The sequence below is a fragment of the Mesocricetus auratus genome, unplaced genomic scaffold (genome assembly GCF_017639785.1).
Source record: "Mesocricetus auratus isolate SY011 unplaced genomic scaffold, BCM_Maur_2.0 Super-Scaffold_100023, whole genome shotgun sequence".
Taxonomy (NCBI): Eukaryota; Metazoa; Chordata; class Mammalia; order Rodentia; family Cricetidae; genus Mesocricetus; species Mesocricetus auratus.
The window spans coordinates 6,666,446-6,690,192 of NW_024429204.1; the positions used below are offsets into that span (position 1 = coordinate 6,666,446).

The 23,747-nt window shown below is 42.7% G+C and overlaps 1 long non-coding RNA gene across 2 annotated transcripts in view; it reads left to right on the top strand.

Moving 5' to 3' along the window:
- The first annotated feature begins 267 nt into the window (after nt 1-267).
- Nucleotides 268-23,747, top strand: part of LOC110341338 — a 57,763-nt gene continuing 34,283 nt past the window's right edge. For both annotated transcript variants that reach the window (XR_002383240.2, XR_002383241.2), the window contains exon 1: nt 268-601. This is a non-coding gene — a long non-coding RNA (uncharacterized LOC110341338). The remainder of the gene's footprint in view (nt 602-23,747) is intronic.

Consider the following 23,747-nt stretch of genomic DNA (forward strand, 5'->3'; position numbering starts at 1 on the left):
ATGACAGCCCCCGTAGGTTCTGTTTCGGGGGGGGAATGGGTAATCGGGGGTTGCTTTCTGTTCTGGGAGTGTTGTTTTTGCTTTGTGTGTGTGTGTGTGTGTGTGTGTGTTTGTGTGTGTGTGTCCATATGTGTCTCTGTGTGTGTGTGACTATGTGCACATGAATTCAGGTGCCTGCAAAGCCAAGAGAACATGTCCTCTCTCTTGAAGCTGTAGTTACAGGTGGTTGTAAACCACTGATAGTGACAGTTGGGGACCAAACTTTGGTCCTCTGTGGAAACACTGTATGCTTTGACACTGACCCATCTCTCCATCCCTTGTTCTGTGACCAGTGAGCCCTCACTTGGCTTTAGAAGATCCTTGTATGAGATGGTTCAACCTAAACTGTAAAAACATAGTGAACTGAAATCCCTGGAAAGGCCACATGCCACATGTATTGAAGAGCCTTCCTTCCAGTTCTATAAATTCTGTCTCTCTCTCTCTCAATCTCGGGGTACTGGTGTCATCCCAGGCAGAGCATCTGTCCATCTCCATTCCTGACCGCATGCTTTCTCCACGGTCTTCAGTCCCGGTATTTCCAAACTGACCAAGGCTCTACTGGGTAAGTAGCCTTTGTCTGTTCAATAGTCTATTCTAAGGCTCTGCAGAATAGTGTAGGGAGAGATCTTATGTACCTGTAGCACTGATCACACCTGTTTGGCCATGGCCACAGGTGCGTAGAAGATGCAAGGGGATAAAGAGCTAGGAGAAAGGAGACTCTCTCTTGGGGTTCCGGTCGAGTCTCGAAGACCAATGGAGCGCTGACCTCAGGTTCTCAGCTTCTCAAGTAAGTGACTTCTCCTTAAATAAAGATCATATGACATCCTACCCTGTGTAGCTTAATATTCCACGATAGAATAGTATCCCCGGAAGTGCCTGTGTCCTATTCGTAAAAAAACTATAAATGTGTTGGCTATAAACATAGGGAGGTCAAGGTTAGAGATGAAACTGGAGTTGATTGCAAGTGCGTGTTTGGGGGTGGGGAGCTATTTTATATTATCCAGATGAGTCAAAAGCAATCATGAGTTTCCCTCATACACGTTAAAAGGAAGCCAAAGAGAGACCACACTCTGATGGTGATAAAGGTTGTGGCCACCTACAAACCAAGGGGTGGAGTTACTGGATGGGCAGAAAAGGCAAGAAAATGATTTACCCCTGCGGCCACCAAACAAAACACAGCTCTTCTGCAACCTCATTTTGCCTGTGTGAGAATGGTTTTGGACTATGTGCTGGTTATTTTGGGTCAACCTGATGTACACTACAGTCTCTTGGGAAAAGGGAGCATCTGTGTCTTCGTCAGATTGGCCTAGGTGCAGGACAGTGGAGCGTTCACTGTGGGTGGTGTCATTCCTGGGCAGGCAGCCTTGGATTATGTAGCCGAACACGCTGTGGAGAAACATCCCTCCGCAGTTCCTGCCTCCAGGTTCTTGCCCTGCCTGACTTCCCTCCCTGATGCTCTTCATCCTGTAGGCAGGCAAAACTCTCGTCACCCTTACATTGGTTTTGGTAGATGTTTTATCGCAACAAATGATAAGCGAACTGGGATAGCCCAGAACGAAAAGGAATAGATTCACGTTGTCTCAAGCCATTAACTTTATAGTAACGTGTTAGGACGGGTTCTCCTGACGTCAGTGTATACCGTTATTGTCCGTGAGAAAACGGCTGGCTGTTCCCCCAGACATGTGCTTCCTTCTATGATATTTAGAAATGCTTTGGAGATTGCTGTAGCCAGAAACTCCATTCCTGGCCTTTTGCATCTAGCGATCTCATGCAACCACCTTAGGTTTCTTTTGGGCAAAAGTAATTAAATTAGGGATGTTTTTCCTTTCTGGGACTCAATCCAAAGGCCTCCATACCACAAGAAATAGCCTTGGTCTTCAATCACTGTCCATTTTCCTGCACTGAAATTTTATTTATATATATACATATACATATAAATAAATTTTATATGTATATATAAAATTTGATCCAATAACTTTAAAGGTTTACTGTTCAGGCATCAACCATTTTTTTTATAGCAGAGGTATGGTTTTCCACTGAATCCTCATTTGTTGTGTTTTACTAGGCAACTGTCTGGAAGCATTCTTTCTTATTGTCATCCTCTTATCTCTTCAGGAAATTGCAAGTGCTTCCTTAGCGATTTGTGATGCTACCTCTCAGAGTTACCCTTTCAGTATCCTCTAATCTTCCTATTGATAGAATCTATAAATACCCCCAGAGCCTCAGGGACCTTCATTTACTAAGCTATGAGACTACTAGATATTTGAGGTCTTTGGCCTGCGGCATCCGGGAGGACAGTAAATAGGATTATAGGAGTTCAAAGAAGAAGAAACTTGGCTCTCGCCTACTTGGTGTTACAGTGCATAAGCAGCCTTCCCAGAGTTGCACTTCTATTACATGAGGTCATGTGTATCTGACTACTGGTCCTTAGGGCTGTACCCGATCCCTTTTCCTGTCACTCTTAGGACTCTACCTGCTTTAGAAAGGAGGAGTGAAGAGTAAGCATTACCTCAGTGACAGCTGGCCTACAAGTGCCAAAAGTGACAATCTTTTTAAAAAACAAAACATTTGTTTTTAGGCTTTCAAAGAAAATTGTGCCAGTGAATATCACATCTAGTCCTCTGTACAGTTATGGGACTCCAGACCCCGATTGCTCTCCTTCAGGGCCAGAGGTATGCTATGGAGCATCCACGGGAGTTCAAAGAGTTCTACTTCCTGTTGGGGGGATGTCCTTCTGTCTGCTGTGAATATATGTTTCTCTTATTGCCTGATGAATAAAGCTGTTTCAGTCAATGGACAGGCAGGATATCGCCAGGTAAGAAGTATAGGTGGCACTACCAAACTAGGAGAATTCTGGAAAGAGGAGCTTGGAGAGTGAGTTGGAAGAGAGATGCCATGTAGCCTCCTGGGTGGTAGGATGCCCAAGCATTCTCCGGCAAGTCAAGACCAGGTGGAGATACATGGATTAATAGAAATGGGTTAATAATTAAGAGAGAGCTAGCCAACAAGAAGCCTGAGCCACTGGCCAAACAGTTTATAATTAATATAAGTCCCTGTGTGTTTGTTTGAGATTAAACAACTGCAGGACCGGACTGGATAGAAACTTCAGTCCACAACTCTCAAGTAAGTTTCAGAAACCATAAACACAAACAAGTTAAGTATACACTGCTTTATTTAACTTTATTGGAATTTTTTGTATGTATTTTAAAGAACAAACAATATAGTCAAGTCTTTCAAACATATTTCACCATAGGTTTGCGCAGGTACATTTAAATGTGCGTGTTTTACACACACACACACACACACACACACACACACACACACACACACGAAACATTCATTTCCTAAATGTTTTTGTAAATTTCTTACTGGCAATGATGACTTGGTGGATAAGTTGCTAGCTACTATATTATTCAATTTTCTTTCTTCATCATCTTGACTGAATGGATTCATTCTAACTGTGTATGTATTTTCAGGAAATGGGAATGTATAAAACCCAAGAGTGTCTTCTGGTTTACTCTGTTCATTTGTTCAAGGTTTCAAGGTGTGTATTAAATCCAGATGACTACTGTTCCTGTGCTTTTGAGTCTGGTATCTGTGTGTAAAGTCTATAGATAATGTCTCTTAACTTGCCTGGTGACACTGCGTGCTGCTGGCATATTAATTGTAGTTTTCAAACGAGCAGCTTTAATTACTATGCATAGATGGGTTTTTAAAACAGATTGGAGCTACCTGGCCCAGCAGACCTCCCTAACCCTTCTCTGTCCCGATGAAACAAATGGACTGTGTATTAGTTGTAAAGCTGTTGCCCATTGGCTGTGGTTTCTTATAGGCTAGCTCGGACTTAATTATTAACCCATAACTACTAATCTATGTATTTCTTCGTGGCCTTATCTTACTGGAGAAAGGTCCAGGGACCTCTTACTCCTCTCGAGTCCAACATGGTGACTGACTTAGCGTGTCCTCAGAGAAGAGAAGAGAAGAGAGCGATTTCCTGTTTGTCCCTGCTTATATTCTGATTCTGCCCAGCTATATCACTTCCTGCCTGGCCACTCATCCAATCAGCGTTTTATTCATTAACCAAGAAGAGAAACATATACACTTCTCCCATCAAAGCTCCTTATCTTGGTCAATCCATGAATGCAAATAAAACTAGTGAACAGAGAGTCTTTTCAGGTTTCTTATTAAGTCTCAGTCATTGCAGACGGATTTATTTTGTCTCGGTGATGATGAGATTATTAGCAGATCACACTGAGCAAAGACCAGAGAGTCCCATTCCCACATGAGGTCCACGTTGTCAGTGAATTATCTATCTTTATGTAGGAGTCAGAAGCTGAGAATTCTGTGTTCTATCATCTAGACACAGAAACTTGGGGTCTTGATTGTACCATTAATATCAGGGATATGTCTTGATAATCGTGGAGAAATTGTCCCTAATCCAGAGACAAATGTAGTGGCAAGGGCTTTGAAAACGATAATGAGACATTAGCGGAAGCAGAAGACTGAGGGTCAGTTCACCTGCAGCCAGAATCGCATCTCAAAGAAGTTTTCCGGAGCATATTCTAAACCTATGAGTCATGCAGCCTGTACGGTTGCCAAAAACTCTGGACAAAGAGTAGCCATGGAAACGGCATACCAGATGTCTCAGGGGCTGTATAAAAACATCTGAAAACTAAGTCAGAAGGAATATTTGGAAAACACTTGGAAAGGTAAGAGGCCCTGCTCATGGGGAAAGCAAAGACCTCTTGCCTGTGATTACTAGTCTGAATGAGTGAACGTAAGTCAAGGCAAAAATTTCCACCCCCAAGCAGGCTTTGCAGAGACTAACATCACAGCCAAGCCCTTCCTGACAAGGATCTTGTGATGACACAGCCTTCTAGCCTGAGCTAGTCTCCAGGCAGTGTGGCCAGGACTGTTTGCTTGCTACCAGGCCTCCTATTTCATGGCTAATCACTTAATCCATTGAACCTCCAAAAAGAGTATGTCCCTACAAAAGACAAAGAAAGGTGCCTCTAGAGCATTCTCTGATGCCAGTGTGGAACTAAATTTCCTTGAAACACACCACACACACACACACACACACACACACACACACACACACACACACACACTTTAAAATTCTACAGATCCTAGAAATTCCTCATGACCTTGGAAAGCTGTAATGTTGCAGATCAAGGCACAAAGTTATCGTGGTCTTCATTTGATACACTTAATCATTCACTTAGCCCCAATATTTATGGCTGCCCTGACACACTTTTGACTGCCAAGTGAGACCTCAGGAATGTGTCTTTTTTGCTTTCTGCTAGTTTGTACAATCCCAACGCAAGAATGTCTTCAGGTACCATCTAATCCTATCACAAAGAGTTTCCTGTTGTGCTGTAATCCACCTGCCGTCCTGTCAACAATGTTTTTGATGAGTGAATTGATTTCTCATTTTGTTTTGTTGTGTACTGATAGAAGTTTGTGTAACCCATTGGCAGTGGAATGTGTCATTCATATTTGCTTCATGCCCTATGTGAAGAACTATTTGAGGTTAAAACTGGAGAACTTCATAGCTGTCTTTAGTGCACTGTCGTGCAAAATAAGATGAGTTTCTGTTTTCTTATTTGCTTTATTTAATTGCATCGAAGTATACGAATTAGCTGATTAAGTATTTTAAAAAGTAAATCATACAGAGTATGCGATAAAAGTTTTCTTTTCTAGCTATTCATCTTATTGCCTCCCAAGACACAAACTTAGTCACCAGCTCATGCATAACATTTTTTCTTTTATATATTAATTTATGTTTTACATTCTGATCCCAGTTTCTACTCCATCCTCTCCTTCTGCTCCCTCAATTCCCCCTACCTACCATCTCCTCCTCAGAGAGGGTAAAGCCTCCCCTAGGAAGTCTACTAAGTGTGTCCCATCATCTCCTTGAGGAAGGACCAAGGCATCTTTCCACCCCCAAACCCCCATGTCTAGTCTGGGCAAGGTGTCTCTCCACATAGAATGGGCTCCACTAAGTCAGTCTGTGCATTAGAGTTAGATCCTGGGCCCACTGCCAGTGGCTTCATATATTGTCCCAGTCACACCACTGTCACCTATATTAAGGGAGTCTAGTTCAGTCTTATGCAGGTTCCCCATTTGTGAGACCTGAGTCAGTGATCTCTCTCTAGCTCGGGTCAGCTGATGCTGTGGGTTTCCCCATCACGGTCTTGACTCCTTTGTTCATATTATCGCTCCTCCCTCACTTCGATTGTACTCCAGGAGCCTGGCCCATTGGTTAGTTGTGGATTTCTGCACCTGCTTCCATCTGTTTCTGGAAGAGGGTTCTAGATTCTCTGGGGTTGTGGATGGTATTCTGGGTATCTTTTTGGGGGGGGTTCGAGGCAGAGTTTCTCTGTGGCTTTGGAGGCTGTCCTGGAACTAGTTCTTGGAAACCAGAATGGTCTTGAACTCACAGAGATCCGCCTGCCTCTGCCTCCCGAGTGCTGGGATTAAAGGCTGTGCCACCGCCACCAGGCGCTGGGTATCTTTTGGTTTATGTCTAGTACCCACTTATGAGTGAGCACATTCTGTGTATAGCTTTTAAGCTGCTTGTTCACACCTCTAGCTCAGATGTCTGTCCTTGCTGCCCTCAAACACCTTCTGAGACAAGATTTATTGCTGTTCGCCACTAGGTATGCCAGGTTAGCTGCCCCGTGAGGGGATTTCCAAGTTCACCTCCCACCTCGAGGTAGGAGAGCTAGGATTGCTCATACGCACTACTGTATTAGCTTCATGTGGGGTCTGGGGATAGGAACTCTGGTCCTCATACTTGTGTGGCAAGGGCTCTGTCCACTGAGCCATCTCCCAAACTCTTAATGGGTATTTTCTATATTAATAATAATATATCTCCTTTTCAGAAAGTTGTGGGGGGTTTTCTTGTTTTTGTTTTTGTTTATAGAGACAGTCTTTCTCTGTACAACCCTGGCTACCCTAGAATTCACTCTATAGATCAGTCTAGCCTCGAACTCCGAGATCTGCCTGTGCCTGCCACCCGAGTGCTGGGATTAATGGTGTGTGCCAACACCGCCCACCAAGTTGTGGTTCTTGATACATATTTTGTTTAACATAAATAATTTCAAGAATTATTGAATGCAGCCGGGCGTTGGTGGCGCACGCCTTTAATCCCAGCACTCGGGAGGCAGAGGCAGGCGGATCTCTGTGAGTTCCAAGCCAGCCTGGTCTACAGAGTGAGTTCCAGGACAGCCTCCAAAGTGATACAGAGAAACCCTGTCTTGAACAACCACCCCCACAAAAAAACAAACAAACAAATGATGAATGCAACCTGACCCCTGTCTTCTCAAAGCTGTTTTCCGGCAAGCTTTCCTTCAGTCACTAACCCTTGGCCATGCAGAGCTTCCTTGTCCTCCGCAAGCCCTTATGGATTTGGGTGCCTTCCTTCGCAACTGTAATTTCCTGTCCTAGACCATCCCTGCCAGTCTCTTCTTTATGGCAAGCTTCTGAGCATTAGCCAGGCCTCAGCTCGCATGTCACAGTCTCTCAATATGTCACAGTCTCTCAATATGTTACAGTCTATGAAGGTCCTACCTCCCTTATTATCTAACTCATCTTTATTTATGGTCTTTCTCCTTAGAATTTTTTGTTTCAGCTCTTTGAAAGCATTTCCCTTGCTTTCTCACACCTTTTAAAATTTGGATATGCAGGAACAAGTCTAAGTTTTGGAGTAAATATTGCTTTCAAAAAATGGGAAATTGCCGGGCGTTGGTGGCGCACGCCTTTAATCCCAGCACTCGGGAGGCAGAGGCAGGCGAATCTCTGTGAGTTCGAGGCCAGGCTGGACCGACAGCCTCCAAATCAGAGAAACCCTGTCTCGTAAAACCAAAAAAAAAAGTGGGAAATTAGTAAAACAATCAAAGTTGGATATTCTGTTACATTTCCTGAACTCAAACTTCAAGTTGCTGGAGCACAAAATTTAGCTGATCGTGAGATTACAGGTGAGATTTGGTGATTTGGATTTTGGTGTAGCTGATAGTGAGATTACAGGTGAGATCTGGTGATCTGGATTTTGGCGCATCACAATTCCTTGTAATTAACCACCATGTTTCCTCATTTAAGTCAACGTTCCTCTCTGTTCCTAGTGGCTATGTTATTCAGAGGCCTCCACACTAGCTGGTCAGTGATCAGAAACCCAACAATTAATCCTAATGTGTGAGGAAGTCTAAAATCCTTTTCCGAGACAATAAACTATTTCATCATTAGATACTCTATTTTCCTTGCTAAATACTGATCAAGTTGTGATACTTGGTAACATTTTTATGAACATAACTGATCTTCTTACCTCTATAGCATTAAAGCGTAACATTATGCACTGGAATGCTTACTCTATTGGTGTTTTTAATGTGTGTACCAGGAATACAAGGCCTTCATTTATATGTATTCCTCCCAAATTTTGGTAAAGCAGAAAATACCAAGTATTAATAAAGGTACAACATTAAATTATCCTAGGTAAAGGACTGGATTTCATTTCTTCAAAGTTTCTTTCTCCTTGCCAAGAGCTCCTAATTGCTTTGAGCTTTAAAAACATCCATCTGCACCAACATTTCCCTGATGGCAATCCTATTTTGAACATACTGTTTGAACTCACTTTAAAAATTGCTTAGAGAAGAAGAATGTTATTTTGTCATAGCGTAAGAAGGCACACTTTCAAAATGTTTTAGCCACTAATTTTTTAAGGTATTGCAAGAATGAAGGACTGTGTATTGTAAATCGGTGCAGAATGGATTCTGCAATCAGAGCAGGAGTGTTCCTGATTAAGGAATAACCTTGCTAGCATACTCAGCCTTCTGCTCATTATTTTCAGAACTTGGAACTGCCATATAATTGAACCCATTCAGAGTATTCTTTTTTAAAAATTAGGGAAAAAGAAACTCTGCTTTCCAAGTGTTGTCTCCAGCGGGGGCTGGCATGGGGAGGGCGAATATGATATTTTGATATAGTCCTCAGCTCAGTTCCAGGAGCTCAAATCTCCTATTGTCTTTTAGATGTTGGCTGGTACCTTTCCGGTGGCCTGGTCACAGTGGGGAATGGGTTCTAGTATGTATAACAATAGACCTAGGCCACATGCCCAGCGCCCAGCATGAGGACTCGTGGGATGTGCCTGGGGATTAGTGGGACTTGCCTGAAGACTGACTGATGAGACTGCCTTTACAGAAAGTCTGAGGACTTGTGTACAATGCTCATTCCAGTTTGTGAATGAGAAACTAATAGCTTTGACGGCTTAATGATTGCCTTGCCACAATGATCAATCACGTTAGCATTTAGCCGTACCTGTCTATATCTGCTTATTTGATACTAACACACCTGGCATGTCTTAAAACTTCCCAACACTCCCTTGCTTACATGAAACTGCTGTGGCTCCTGGGACACACAGTGGAAAGGAAGATGAGGAGAAAAAGATGATCTAGGCATCTAGAGCAAACGAAGTGGGAGTCAATTCTTCAACGAGAGAGAGATAACAGAGGAGGAGAGAGACTCTTAGATAGTAAGAACATTTAATCCCATGGTAGTTGTTTATATCTGGGAACTATCCAAGGCAGAGGAGAAATAGGAAGGGCAATCGTGCTGATTCCATTTTAGAATAGCAGATACACACAGATCTCTTCTAGCTACTTGGTAGGACTGCTGTGACAAAGGAAGCCACAGAAACGCCACAGTTCTGGGAGACCCCAACTCTCAGTCTCAGTAGGAGTGGTTCTTTGGGGTGCTGTGAGGACATGGTTAGCTCTAAGTCTTATCCTGGATCTTTAGCAGACACCTCCATATATCCTCAGATAATTTCCCTTCATTGTTCACCATTCAAATTTCTTTCTTAGGGAGACAAAGCCATAATAGGTCAGATCCTACCTTAATACCATCACTTAAACTGTACTACCTCTTTGAAACCAGTCATCAACCAAAGTCATTGTTGTGGTTAATCTTTCAAAGTTTTAAATTGTCATTAGAACATCATTTTCATAACATTTCTCCCTTCATATTCTTCTTCTAACTCCCCCCCCACATTGCTTCTAAGAAACTCTGCCCATGCCCCAATTCCTTCTCAAATAATGTTCGTTATTATTGTTACACACCACACAAAAATATAGATATAAATATAAATGTAAAAAAATATAAATACAACCTGCTGAGTATATTTAGTATTGCTTGTGTGTGTGATTTCAAGGTTGGTAGATTGGTATTGCATAACCCATTAGGGGGTTCATCCCTGGGAAAACCCAGTTTTCCCTATCTGAGTCAGCTGGAGATCTTTGTCTCAAGTAGGGCCTCTTGAGATTTCTCCATTCCTCCTTAAGCCCCTACCTCTGTTACTTCCTCATGGTCATGAACTTTGAGCAAACTTTGAGGCCACGTAAGTGGTCTCTTAAGCTGCTTTTGTCAATATATACTATTTTGTCACAGCAATCAGTAAGGGAACTATTGTAGTCCTTGCTTGGGAGTCTATGGCTCAGACCTTCAGCGTGAAAACGATTGGGGATCAGAATGCAATCGTTCATACTATCATTTAAGAAATAAGCAAGTTTACTTATTTTTATAGGTGGAAAATTGTGAAACAGCCAACATTAAGTATACGTAGGATGAGTTATGGACTCAAAACTGAAGCAGATAAAGCCTTCAGGGTTCATATCCAGCAACCACCTCCTAACACAGTGCCACTAGCTGGGGGCCGAGTATTCGCACCTATGAGTCTGTGGGGGACAATGCACATTCAGTCTATAGCAATAAAGTAGCTAGCATCTTATGTGTCAAGAGCCAAGAAGCAGAAGCTGAAGTTGATATGTTCCAAATGAAAGCATCATTTAGAGAAGAGCAGTACCCTGAGATCATCACAGAGTGGGAAGAAGTCTCATTATAGAAGATGCAGGTTAGGCAGCAGATCAGAGGACTTTTTAGCTTTTAATTATAAGCACTACTGAACTATTTAATTAAAAATTTTAAGAAAGAATACAATATCCAGATAAGGTAAGTTTTTGATTATAAATTAATTGTTCTGATGGCATGGTCTACAACCAAGAGTCAAATGTCTTTAATTAAAAAAAAGAGTTTTTATTCATAGCATACTTTAAGAAATAATAGGGAGTGGCTAGAGAGAGAAATAAAATTCTTTGGAGTGTCCGGAAACTTTTCAGCAGTTCTGAGGGGAAAATTGGGATTTTTCAAGAAGTTTCTTTAAGCCCTAAAAAGGCTAACTTGGCATGGATTTAAGTGGGCGTGGCCAGCACTAGCTATACTCTGTGCCCTTGTCTCTCCTTATCCTTCAGCTCTGTCCAGTCTTGCTTAGATCTCCAGGCAGTTAGCTTGGGGGAGGGGGGTTCCAGCCGGCCTCTCCCCGGGGCTGAGCGGGATGATGAGTGTCGACGATTCAGATCTTCCCGGGGAGAGAAAACACCCACTGAGTGGGGAGTCTGTCCAAGCAGGATCTCGATTTATTCCAACAGGCAGGAGCTTATATAGGTTGAGGTAGGGGATGGGAATCTTAGGATGGGGTAAGGTGACATGAGGAGTTAAGGGCCAATAGTATTCCACCAAGCAGGCAGGTAGCTAGGCAGGGGGCAGTCTTACATCAGGTCTGGCTGAGTCACCCCCACGTGGAGGTTACAGGTCAGAGACAGGTCGCCAAACTCTAGTCAGGCTCAGGAGCTTACACTGGGCCTCGCATCCGAGCCTTTCTTAGGCCCAGTACAGTCTATTTCTATTACTCACGAGTTCAGGTTGCTTGGGTCTGTGGGGACTCAGGGCTTCCTGCTTGCAGAGACCCTGCGTGTGGCCAACAGCTTCTTCTTGGTGTCTTCTGGAGGCATGTCTGCAAGAATACTGCTTGTTTCTATGAATCCAGGGGCCTTGGAGAGAGGGGTTAGAAAATCCTTCGTTTTCCACCGAGGAAGACCCACCAGGAAGAGCATGAGAGTGGATAAAAGACTAAACTCGTGAGTTTGTGCCTTTGTTCACGGAAGGGGGAAACTTCCATGGGGTGTGATCCCTAGACAAAGACTTACCGACATACCTACTGAATGTTGGGAGAAGGAGAATTAGCTTCCCCAGGAATGAGTCCAGTGCACAGTTGTCAGCCCTGGAAATATATACAAACAGCAGAAACAGACCCAGCAGGTTGAATTTATACATATACAAAGTCTGGATGACATAAAAGAGACTCCTGGTTTGTGAACTATTACAATTGCATGTGTCCTCTTAGGAAAAAAAAGATCACATTGCTACTGAATGTTTTAATCAAGGATTCTCACTTTATATGTTTTTTCAGTAAAAATAAAAAGTCCCTTTTCTCAGAATTACAATAACAGTGTTAAAGCATGCTAATTTGCTGCATTTATTATTCAGATTCGCTCATTTTCTGAATAATGATTTGCTGATTATTGTAACAGTTGCCTTGAATTTTCTGCCGCCTGTAAATTAGCTGATGAATGGCTTGATTCCAACTCATTTAACTCCAAGGTGATTCTCATAGAGAGCGTTGAGAAGCTCTAAGAACAAAATTTTAGCAACATTCCTCAATGGAGCCAGTGCGAGTACGGTGCAGACAGAGAGAGTGCCGACCAGGGACCTTTACTGGATGCTTGCTGAATGTGTGACCCTCAGGAGAAGAAGCTGTGTCATCGGGAGGAAGAGTCTCACACTTTCCTTTTCACACCTCTGGGGGCAAGCGTTCATATTACCCCATTGTTCCTGCTCCTTATCAGCAGTGTCAGTCCTACCCTAAGGCAGACAGATAGGAAAGCTCTATGGAGCTGAGAGAATTTTTTGCTTAAATTGATCCACAGGTATTCAAGCTGAACATCTGAACTGAATATGAATAAACCTTTCAGGCCAATCAAGCAAAAATATGCAAACGAACCCCATGACCCAGAGACTTAATACATTCTCAAACGGGGACATCGTCACCCTGCAAAATTCCTACCCTCACAGCATGTGACCTCAGTGGAAGAAGCAAGAGTATGTTCCCCCATAATCCAGGGGTTACCAGAGAGGTGGTCCTTGAAAAATAGGAATTTACCACCACTCTGCTTTATTAAAAGTCGACCTGCAGACAAACTATACTTCATAGAATTTTTTGGAACAGAGACCGCTGCGTTGCATAGCCCCCAGCCCTGGAATGGGTACGATTGCATGGTCAGACAGTGTTTATGGCCAGAGACACAGAAATCAGAAGGGATAGAATGCAGAGAGGGAACACTGGACACTCTGTTACCGACTGACGCTCAGCTCCCGGTTCCAAAGTGGTTTCCAGGTGATTCATCTGCTTTGTGAGGCTACTTCACTTAGGGCTAGAAAAGAGTGTCTGAAATGCCACTCCAGTATGGTTGACGGCCGAAGACTTCCCTTGGTACTCCCAGAAAGGGAAAGTCAAGGGCTTAGAGTCAGGAAGACAGCTGTCTGGAGTTTCAATCAAGTCAGGTTTTTAAGTCAATGCGGGGGAAAGGTGAGAATGAACTCATCCCTTTTTGAGACAAACGGGAGCAGCGTGTGTCCTTTCCGTTCGTCGCATAGGTCAGAACTTAACCACATTACAGACAGCTTCAGAGGGGTGTGGCAGCCAAATGTTCCTGGAGAAGTCTGGCTGATGGTGTTCTCCTGATAGAACAGGATAGACCTTTTCCACCACCGAGTCTTCTGTCACCATAGAGTCTGCAAAGATGTACAGCGTGTGGGTAGACTGCTCACTGTGCTGATGGGTCTGCTCAGATTCTTTCATGTTCCAGGCTCCACTCAAACCCAGCATCCTTGGCTGGGCTGGACCAGTACTCCAAGACAAAGGATATGCTACCTCAGACCTCCGAACCTGAAGTGCTTCCTTCGTTATGGTAGAAGATATAATGGGCATCAAAACTTTAGTTTCAGAGGGAACATATCAGCACACACTCAAACTCAGCATCATGATTTGTCTCTTTTTTTCTTCCTGAAATGTCAAATCCCTGAATCCTTTGAGTTTTGCCTTTTATCTCCAGAAGTGCATTCATCTTGGTAGGCTTCCAGCACGGCAACCCTTTCTTGCTCCCCGTTGTCGGTCACCATGAAGTCACTGACGTAATGGAATAATACAGTGATACAGGGGAATCGGGTGACCCTAATTTCTAGGACTATGCTATGATGATAAGATGGAGAGGTAGCTAGCTCTGCAGAGAAAGCATGAGTATTTTTGTACCAGTTTCAGGAATGCCAACTCTCTCACATTTCACATCCTCTTACCTGAGCAGAATATCACAGCATGCATCCACCAAATCAGTGACCACATCGCTTGGGAATCAGGGAGGCATTATGAATCCGTTCTCTCAGGAAGAGTACACTCAGCACAGCAGCCGAGAAGAAAAGCTACTGCTCATTTCTGTATGCGTTAGCCCAAGCTACAGTTCTCCACAGTCCATCTCTTCCTACAGGAATCAGCTGAGCATCATTAAGGAGACGAAGGATACAGACAACCCTCCCTGCAGCCTTTCGCATCTTTAATGGTTGCCCTGATCACTGCCAGTCTCTATCTGGGTTTACACGATGAGAAAAGGAACAGTTTATAGTAATTACAGGCAAAAGAAACGCCAATTTGCCGGCTCATACACCAGGTTTGCAGAATCGTTTAGGGCAGAAATTTAAGCCAGAGAGAACAGGGATCTGAATGTATTTGCCACATGGCTGATTATTTTTATTGTATCACCCACCATCAATTATTCAGTATCTCGAGTCTTGGTTTTTCTACTTGTAAGCAACGTTGGTAATATCTTCCTCAAAATGGCCTGTAGTGGGAAGGTTGAACAGATGAACATAGACTGTGCCTTTAATAATAGCAAGGTATCTGATGCTGTAGAGGCACATGGGCAGGGTACCAAACACAGGAATAGATAAAAAGCACACTCAAAGGGGACTGTCCCTCCCATAAAGCTTAGCCCTACTGAAAATCCAGGAAGTATGACATAGCACCTGTAAACGGTGCTCAGTCCAACTCCTGAATAACAACTGCTGAGAACGTACCACTTCTGCCAGTGTGCAGCCCTGAGGGACAAAGCTACCCAGACTCGGGCAAACCCTGTAGGATGAAGGCCCTCGTCATCAACGCTTGAAGGTTCATAGTGCCAGCTCCTAATTCTGGCCCCTCTGCTCTCAACAGTCTAGGTGCTGAAGGTGGGGCCTGAATGGACAGGGATTCATTTTTTTCTCCACTTTTTGTATTTCCTCCTCCTTAAAAGTTCAGGTTTTGAATAGAAATTTGATTGATCCCAGGTGTTTTCATAGGAAAATGCAAAACTCACTAGGTAGAAACCCAGAACTGTGAAGTCTCAGGTAGTTGTAAATTGGATGACAATTTTCAATATGAACATTTACACATGTTGTTTCACTAAAAGCAAGCACCAAGAAAATGGCATTTGTTTCACATGCATGACTTTGTTCCTAACTTAAGCTCATTGATTACTGCATTTGTTTGGAATATGGATTAATTCCCTTGAAAGTCCTCCAGAGTGTTTATTTAAAATGGGTTTTTTTAATCGAAAGAAAAGAGGCCTATTAAACATTGCACAGTAAATTAAAATCTAGAACACAGTGATTATTAGGGAACCTCCTTACAATTCAGAATTGATTAACCTTAATGATTAAACTTAATAAGTTTATATAGAAATGAATCTGAGAAGCATAACTGATATTGTTTGTGTATATTCACTGTATGCGAACAGTCAAACCATATCAGATATGTTCCTCAGGGTCCGTGATGATGATATACCTGACCAAAGATGCTTAGGGAAGGGTTTGTTTGTATTTACTGTTGAGGGGAAGTTCATCACTTTGGGAAGGACATGGTAACAGAGGGTGAGGTTCATGGACACACTGTGACCAAAGTCTCAGGAAACAGGGAGTGATGATGCTTAGACTTAGCTTGCATTGTTCTTTGTACTCAGGCTAAGACCACCGTCCAGGGTGGAAGAGTGTCACCCACACTTAAGGTGACTCTTATCAGTTCAGGTCACCTAATCTAACTAACCCCTCACACGCATGCCTGGTGGCTTGTCTTTAAGGTAGTCTAGATCCTTTCCTGTTGACGGTATTTACCATCACACAAAGTAAGTATTGAATATTTGCTTTTAGTGTAATTTCTTTTAATGTCTTCACAGGACATAAAGAGACACTGTTACCTTACATAGAGTTCAGTTTGTCAGTTATCCCTCCTTTGTTCATTTCAAAAAGCCAATTCTTTTTTGTTTTGGTTTGGTTTTTCAAGACAGGGTTCTTTGTATTGCTTTGGAGCCTGTCCTGGAACTCACTCTGTAGACCAGGTTGACCTCAAACTCAGAGATCTGCCTGCCTCTGCCTCCCAAGTGCTGGGATTAAAGGCATGCACCACCAATGCCCAGCCCAAAGGCAATTCTTAAATAATAAATAATCAATCTGTTTAAGGGTCTTAATCTTATTGACAGGATGGGAGTGCCACATAGCCTACCTCATTAGGTATGAGCTAAGTGAGAATATCATTAAAAACAGAGTATATGTATGATATTACCTCATCCCAATATTTGTTTTTCCTTTGCAAATCACACAGTGGATAATTGATTAATACCTGTTTCTTCAATACCTACCTGCCTTGGGTAAGAGGTCATAGTGCGCATATTGTAGACATAGTATCATTTGATCTTGACAATAAGCTCTCAGTGTGGATAAAGATCCCTACCTTAGAAATAGGGTAATCTTCGGAAAGGATGATAAGGATTGATTAAAGCTCAAGGTCATCCTATCACTCAACTTAAGAGTTCATGCAATATTCACACAATCGGAAGAGAATTAAGGCATAATGGCTTTAGTGAAGCTAAGAATTGGAGATCAAAGCGCATTCCTGAAAACATCTCAGTTGGCTGTTTGAATTCTCAGAAGTGAGAAGCGCCTATTGTTCTAGTCTATTTATGCAGCTATAGCAAAGCTCCCTAGGCTGGGCCATTGACAGACAAAAATAATAACAACAAACAATTAAGTTCACTTCTCATCGCTCAAGGGGCTGCCAGTCTGCATCAAGGTACCTCCATCTGGTGTCTGATGAGGACCTTCCTGCCTTCACATACGAAGGCAGAAGCAAGAGAAAGTGATTTCTCTTCAAGGGTCTTATCTCGTTCCCATAGTATATCGCCTCTCCTCTTAAAAGTCTCGGCTTTGATTACCATCACACCTGAACTCTTGAGGAGACAACACCATTGTACTCATATTATGAATTTAGCTCTCATCTTACACACCTTTGTACTCATATTACGAATTTAGTTCTCATCTTATATTACTCTTTTGAAAGATTGAATTATGAAACACACAGAAGCTGTTTTCTTTTTGTGTCAACTTAGCACACAGGAAGAGCAAGGGGTATGAGAGCTAGGATTGCCAGTAGGGGAGGACTAAGTCTTCCTTAACTGCCTTTGTCTACCCACTGGAGCTGACGTAGCATGAGAAGCCAGTGGCTGGCCCGTGGAGAAGTCTGCACTCCCCGTGTCTCCTTTAATGGCTTCTTCTGTATAGAGACCCTGGTGGTTTGAGTGTTCACTGTCCAATCCAAGGTAGTGTGCTAAACAATCATAGTCAAAGGCTTCCACTGTCTATGCAGTTGCCCACAAGCAATAAAGAAGACGCTGTTCCCTGCAATCATCCATAGAGTGGTTCATCTCTGAGCCCTTTACCCACCCACCGGCTTTGTAGTCTTGATAGAGGGAATACCCCCATAGGTCAGCAAGATATATCTGTAGTCACAGATGCAATACCAGCTTCAAGCACCTAGCAGTGGATGTCTGGTAAGAAACCCATCCTGGAACTAGAAACTATGACCATCTTGTTTTTACTTGTAAACATTTATTGAGCATATATAATCAATAAATACGTTAGGCAGAGCAAGGAAAATAGTAGACAGCATTTGAGGATTATGAAGTTTCTAGTACTGAAGAAAGATAAAAGGTTAGCAAAAGCCTAGATAATTACTGGCTGGAAATGAGTGCTCAGAAGCATTTAAAAGTAAGTGCAATGCAATAGAGGATAACTGGGAACAACTTTACATAATATATCATGGAATGTCTCCCTCTAGGGGGGTGAGGACTAGATAGTAAGAAAGTACCAACCAAGCAAGAATCTATAAAGAGGGCATTCACTATAGCGAGCAGAAAAGCTTCAAGATAAGATCTTTTCTTGCAGTGAATTACTTGGCCTGCTCCAGTAATAGGGGGAAGGTCTCTTGTTGGGAAGAAGTTCCAAAGAGTTAAGGATAAGACCGCTAGGAATAAAGTCAGAATGACGTAGGTTGTACAAGGTCAGATAGAACGCAGTTCAGAGAGTAAACAGCATAGGTTCTGACTATAGCCTTCTTCCATGGTAGCCCCAAAGAAGCCTTGAACAATGTATATGTGAATGAGCACGGTTGTGTCTAGGTAAAACCATTTACAAAAGCAAGCAGAGAACCTATGCGACCATCAGGCAGGAGATGATTTGTAAACCCCCTCTAGGAACCTTGGAAAGGATAATGAGTAGTCTAAATAATCAGAATGTCTTTTTCTTTAATGTGTGCATAGATGTATGGGTGGTCTTAGGTTTGTGTCCATGAGCACTGGAGTTTTTGTTGTATGTGTGTATGTGCATGGAGAGGACAACTCTGGAGGAGCACTGTCTACCTCCATTGAGATAGTGTCTCTCCTTGACCAGGAACTCAGTTATGTTAGACTGGCTGGCCAGTGAGGCCCAACCTTAAACCTGCACAGCTGCCTCTGAGTTTTTGTGTGGTCTCTGGGATCAACCTCAGTGTGACATGTATGCTCCTGACTGAGCTATCTACCCAGCCACTGGGAAGTCTTTTAAGTGGTATTTTGATTGATCCTTATCCTGTTGTCTGTTTGTTTGTTTGGGATGGTTGCTATGGTTAGAGAAAACAGGACGTTGATCATTCAAGGTGTGGGCACACTTGGATTGCAGTGTCTTGTGTCGGACCTGGAAACCAAAGACTGGCAGATGAAGGGTGTCTTGATTACTGTTCTATTACTGCAGTGAGACACCATGACCAAGGCAATTTATAAAAGGAAGCATTTGATTGGGGCATTCACTTCCAGTTGCAGAGCTTAGTCTATGAACATCACGATGGGAGCATGGCAGTGGGCAGGCATGACACTGGAATTAGGCGCCAGTTTAGACATAACATCCTAATCCACAGGCATCAGGAGAAAGAAAGAGAGACAGAGAGGGAAAGAAAAGCCTTGGTATGGGGTTTTTGAAACATCAAAGCGACCCCTAGCGATATACCTCCTTCAACAGCCACACCTACTAATCCTTCCCAAACAGTTCCAATAATTGGGGAGCAAGCATTCGAGCCTATGAGCCTACAAGAGTGACTCTCAATCAAACCATCACAAAGGGGAAGGATTAGGTGATTGATGGTGCTTGGACTAAGAAAACATACTAAATGAGGATGGTTCTTAAGTGATGACCTTGAAGAACAAGAGAAAATTTGGAGTGAGAAAGAATGGATATAGAAACCAATTTTAAGCATGCTTTATGTCCGAGATGCCCAGAAGGCAACTGATGAAGATGCCAGCTGGATATAGAGCTGAGAAAAGAGGGTGGGGTTGTGACTATCAGACTAAATCAAGAGGCTGCTGGTGCTCCCTGGATTTTACTTAGAAAGACGTTGCACATGGTTATACCTCATTTAAACTGGAGTTGAGGGGGATGTTTAAGAGAAATTTTAAACACAAAAGGAACAGAGATCTGCCTGTTTGAAGACATCAAAAGTCAAATGGCTTAGAGGTACCATTCAAAGGGGACAGTGAAGGGGATGCTAGGGGTGGGGAAATGAGTATCAAGTCATGTAAGGCCAGAGATCAGAGACTCTTAGGGGATCTGTCACATTCAGCCGGAAGGCAGAGTGATACTAGTTGATACCAATGCACACTGTAGTAGACCACCAGATCATTTATTTACAAGAGAACAGGAGTAAACAAGCCAAGCTGGGTAGAGTTAAGGCATAATTGGAGGACAATGCTCTGAGGCATAGCATCAATTCTTCAGAAAGGGTTTCCTCTAGGGTTTAGAAGCTGCAGATAGGGTTTGTGTGTGATCATGACTTAGAAGTCAGGGACACCAAAGCAAAGCTCAACACCACTAGAGAAAGGAGTTAGTGGGCATCTGAAGGTAGGAAGTAGGTGGGAATATAAAGGATCTAGAAGCAAGCTAACCAAAGTTAGGATCCACTTTTTTAGTGATTGGTCACAATGGACATCTGAGTTACCCATGCTCTAAATTTTGGATGCCTTCATTTCATGATCCAGTCCTGAGAGATGACAATAGACGTGTCATAAACAGTGAAACAGTATATTTCTCACACTGTAAGGAAAAACGAAAATCTATTGTTGTGAACAAGTTTAAAAATAAGCCCCAGGGAGCAGAGTATTGGAAATATGTTATAAATGTAACACTCTAGTGTCCTGACTTCCGATATGAAATAATTAGCTCAATATGTTCTCTGTGTACCGATACAGGGAGGAATACAACCTAACCCACTAGGCACATGAATGGTTTACTGCTAGACAAAAGCATATCCCAGGGTGCCATTAGGAACCACTTCGCTGGGAGCTGGAGAAATGGGAATGAGTCTAGAAATGTAAGGTAGATGGGGCAGAACACAGAAAACAAAGAGACAGAGGTTGGGGTGAAAGATCAAGGAGATTTGATCGCAGAGCCTTAGGTCCCCAGGTTCTCTGTGTGAGCTTGAAACGGCTATTCAATATCGTGAGTCTCTGTTTACTCACCTGAAAAACGAGGACACAATAATACTCATCTGTGAATGATGGGTGAGTGAGTTCATAGATTTAAAAAAAAAGGACTTTCAGAAGATGTTCTGGACACAGTAAATAATCACCAAAAGTTAGCTGCTTGGGGGAAGTGATGGGGCTGGTTCCAAAGGCAATTGTTTGTATTTTGGTGACTAAATAGCCCCACTTTGATGTCATCAAAGCATACGGGCGCATATCCTGAACTATTCCCAAATGGTTCATGACTCTCTTCAAAAGAGAGTGGGAGGCTTGGCTGAGTCAGAGGAAACACAGCCGATTGAAACCCCAGAAAAGAGATTCATTAGCGTCCAGCTGGCCTAGCATCAGTAGGAGAAAAAGAACCTCTGTATGGTGGGTGCGGTTCTTCACTGTTGGCAAGTTTAGGGATGGGGCTTAAACTTCCTCTTGTAAGTGCCTAGGAACCATCTGAATTTAAGACAATCCAAAGTACTTACCCTGTGCTATCAAAGCACGCGTGGGAAGCTCTCACACAATCCTTGCATTTTCGTAGAAATGAAATTTGACCCGGTGCTGCAGGTTGGTAAGTGTCCATCTGAAGAGGAAGGGCCAGCGCGGAACTCTTCAGCAGCACTTGACGCTTTGACATCAAGGCGACTGGTGACCCTTGTGTGAGAATGCCATGATGGAATTCGTTCCGCATTAAGATGTTAATCTGTGAGCCATCCTTTTATAAAAGGGTGAGTATTGAGATATAATTTACACCATGTATAAACATCACCATGCTTACTAGCATCACATAAAACAATAAATACAAATACACATCTTATTTTTTAAATGTATGGTTAGTATAAAAAATATTCCTTTTTTTTTCTGAGACAGGCTTTCTCTGTATTGCTTTGGAGGCTGTCCTGGAACTCACTCTGTAGTCCAGGCTGACCTCGAACTCAGAGATCCACCTACCTCTGCCTCCCGGGTGCTGGGATTAAAGGCATGTGCCACAAACGCCTGGCTAAAAATTCCCATTCCTTTAGAAGTTTAATAAGTTGACTTATCACAAAAAAATGCTACATCTGTATAATTAGAACTTTAAGGCAAATATACTCAAATTTTACCTAGTGGCAAGCAGGTGACTTCTCCATATTTTTCTAGGAAGCTGTAAATTTCCCTATTTTAATTAAACTTTTATTATTGTGAGAGTGACTAGAGTCACATAAAACTGACCAAGTGTCACATGACTTCTATACAATTGAAAATCTGGCAACAAGAGATCTCATGAAATCCAGGTAAAAGGAAATAGTTAACTGCCTCTCATTTCTTATTAGCTATGATACAAAGTGGTTGTTATTTTATTTTGGCTTGTTTATGAATTTTAAAGAAGGCATATGCATAGTTATCTTCATCTTGGAGCATGCAGCCCCACAAAATTACTCAAAGAGAAAACCAGTACCCTCTATGACTATGAGCTATTGCAAAAATTTACTGAAAAATCAGACAATGGCCAGCATTGAATATCTGCCACGAGTAAATTAATTCAGTGGCGTGGCCATTAGCATCATGTGAGAGAGAAAGAAAATGATAAGCTTTTTAAAATCATCCATTTATAAGGACCTCAATAGAGAATACAGTTAAAAGGAAAACTCACTAAAATACAGCCTTTGTAAATACCAAACGCTATTATAATTGCAAAAGAAACAGGACATAAAGGGAAATTTGTAAAGTACAAATACCTATAAATGTATCATCCTTTTAATTGAATGCCTTAGTTTCCTTGCTAAGCTCTGTGCAGGTCTTGCTTGCACTGTCTCCTAGACTTTCTCTTCATTCAGTAGAATTAAAAGAATTAGTTCTGTTATTATACCCTGTATGTTTTAATGATATCAAAGTGGAGATGTTTAGTCATTATATCTTCTGTAGTATATCTCCCACGTAAAGAGAGTTGAGAGAAGTAGGTACAACCAGTTTTTTTTAAAGATATGTTACTTAATGGTCAGACTATCACTATAATTGTTTTAGGAGTCTACAGAAGCTGGGGTTGGAGAGGTCTGCTACCTCCTGTAGCCCTGCTGCAGGGGATTTAGTTTTTATACTGTTCTCTAGTCTAGGCTTCTGTAGTCCTCGGTGTTCTGTGATTTTAAAAGCTGGCGGTGTCTGGATGTGACCCTGTTGAAAGAGAACCGTCCTTCCTCCCAACCTTCATGAACTGTCTTTGGCTATGCATGGGATTAAGGTGATTCCAACCTTCGACACCAGGGGGAGCTCTGCTTACCATCTGAGCTGATGAACAGGCACTTGCTCTCTAATCTGCACAGAACGGAACTGTGAGGTTCAAGTGCGAATCTTCATTAACTCCTCTCTGCTTGGCAGTCCAGGAAAATTTTCCCTTCTGTGCATGGATGTGCCTCTAGCACTAATCCACACTCCCGAAGTCACTCACTCTTTGCAATCACTCAGTTCAAATGCCCTTTGAGCCATCTGTTGACATGCTACGCAGGCCACGCCTTCTCAAACGTAGGAACAGGAGGTAGTGTGCTCTTCAATCCTATCTTTCCTTAAGTCACTCACTCTTTGCAATCACTCAGTTCAAATGCCCTTTGAGCCACCTGTCGGCATGCTACGTAGGCCACGCCTTCTCAAACGTAGGAACGGAGGTAGTGTGCTCTTCAATCCCATCTTTCCTTACTTCAGCCCTCTCTCAGTACCTACGTGCATACCGCTGGCCGTGCAGACCGGTGGTGTATCCGTGCCCTCGTGAGAGAGACATGATTTCAGGGTCAAGCCCAGTAACATAGCATGGGTCAATGCAATTATTTCTCCGTCTACATCGCGTCATACTTGCATAGAGAATGTTCAATTTAGCAATGATAGCATTTCCAATCGAGCTAAGACAGTTATGTAAGCATCTCCCTATGGAGCTACAAAGCGCTGCCT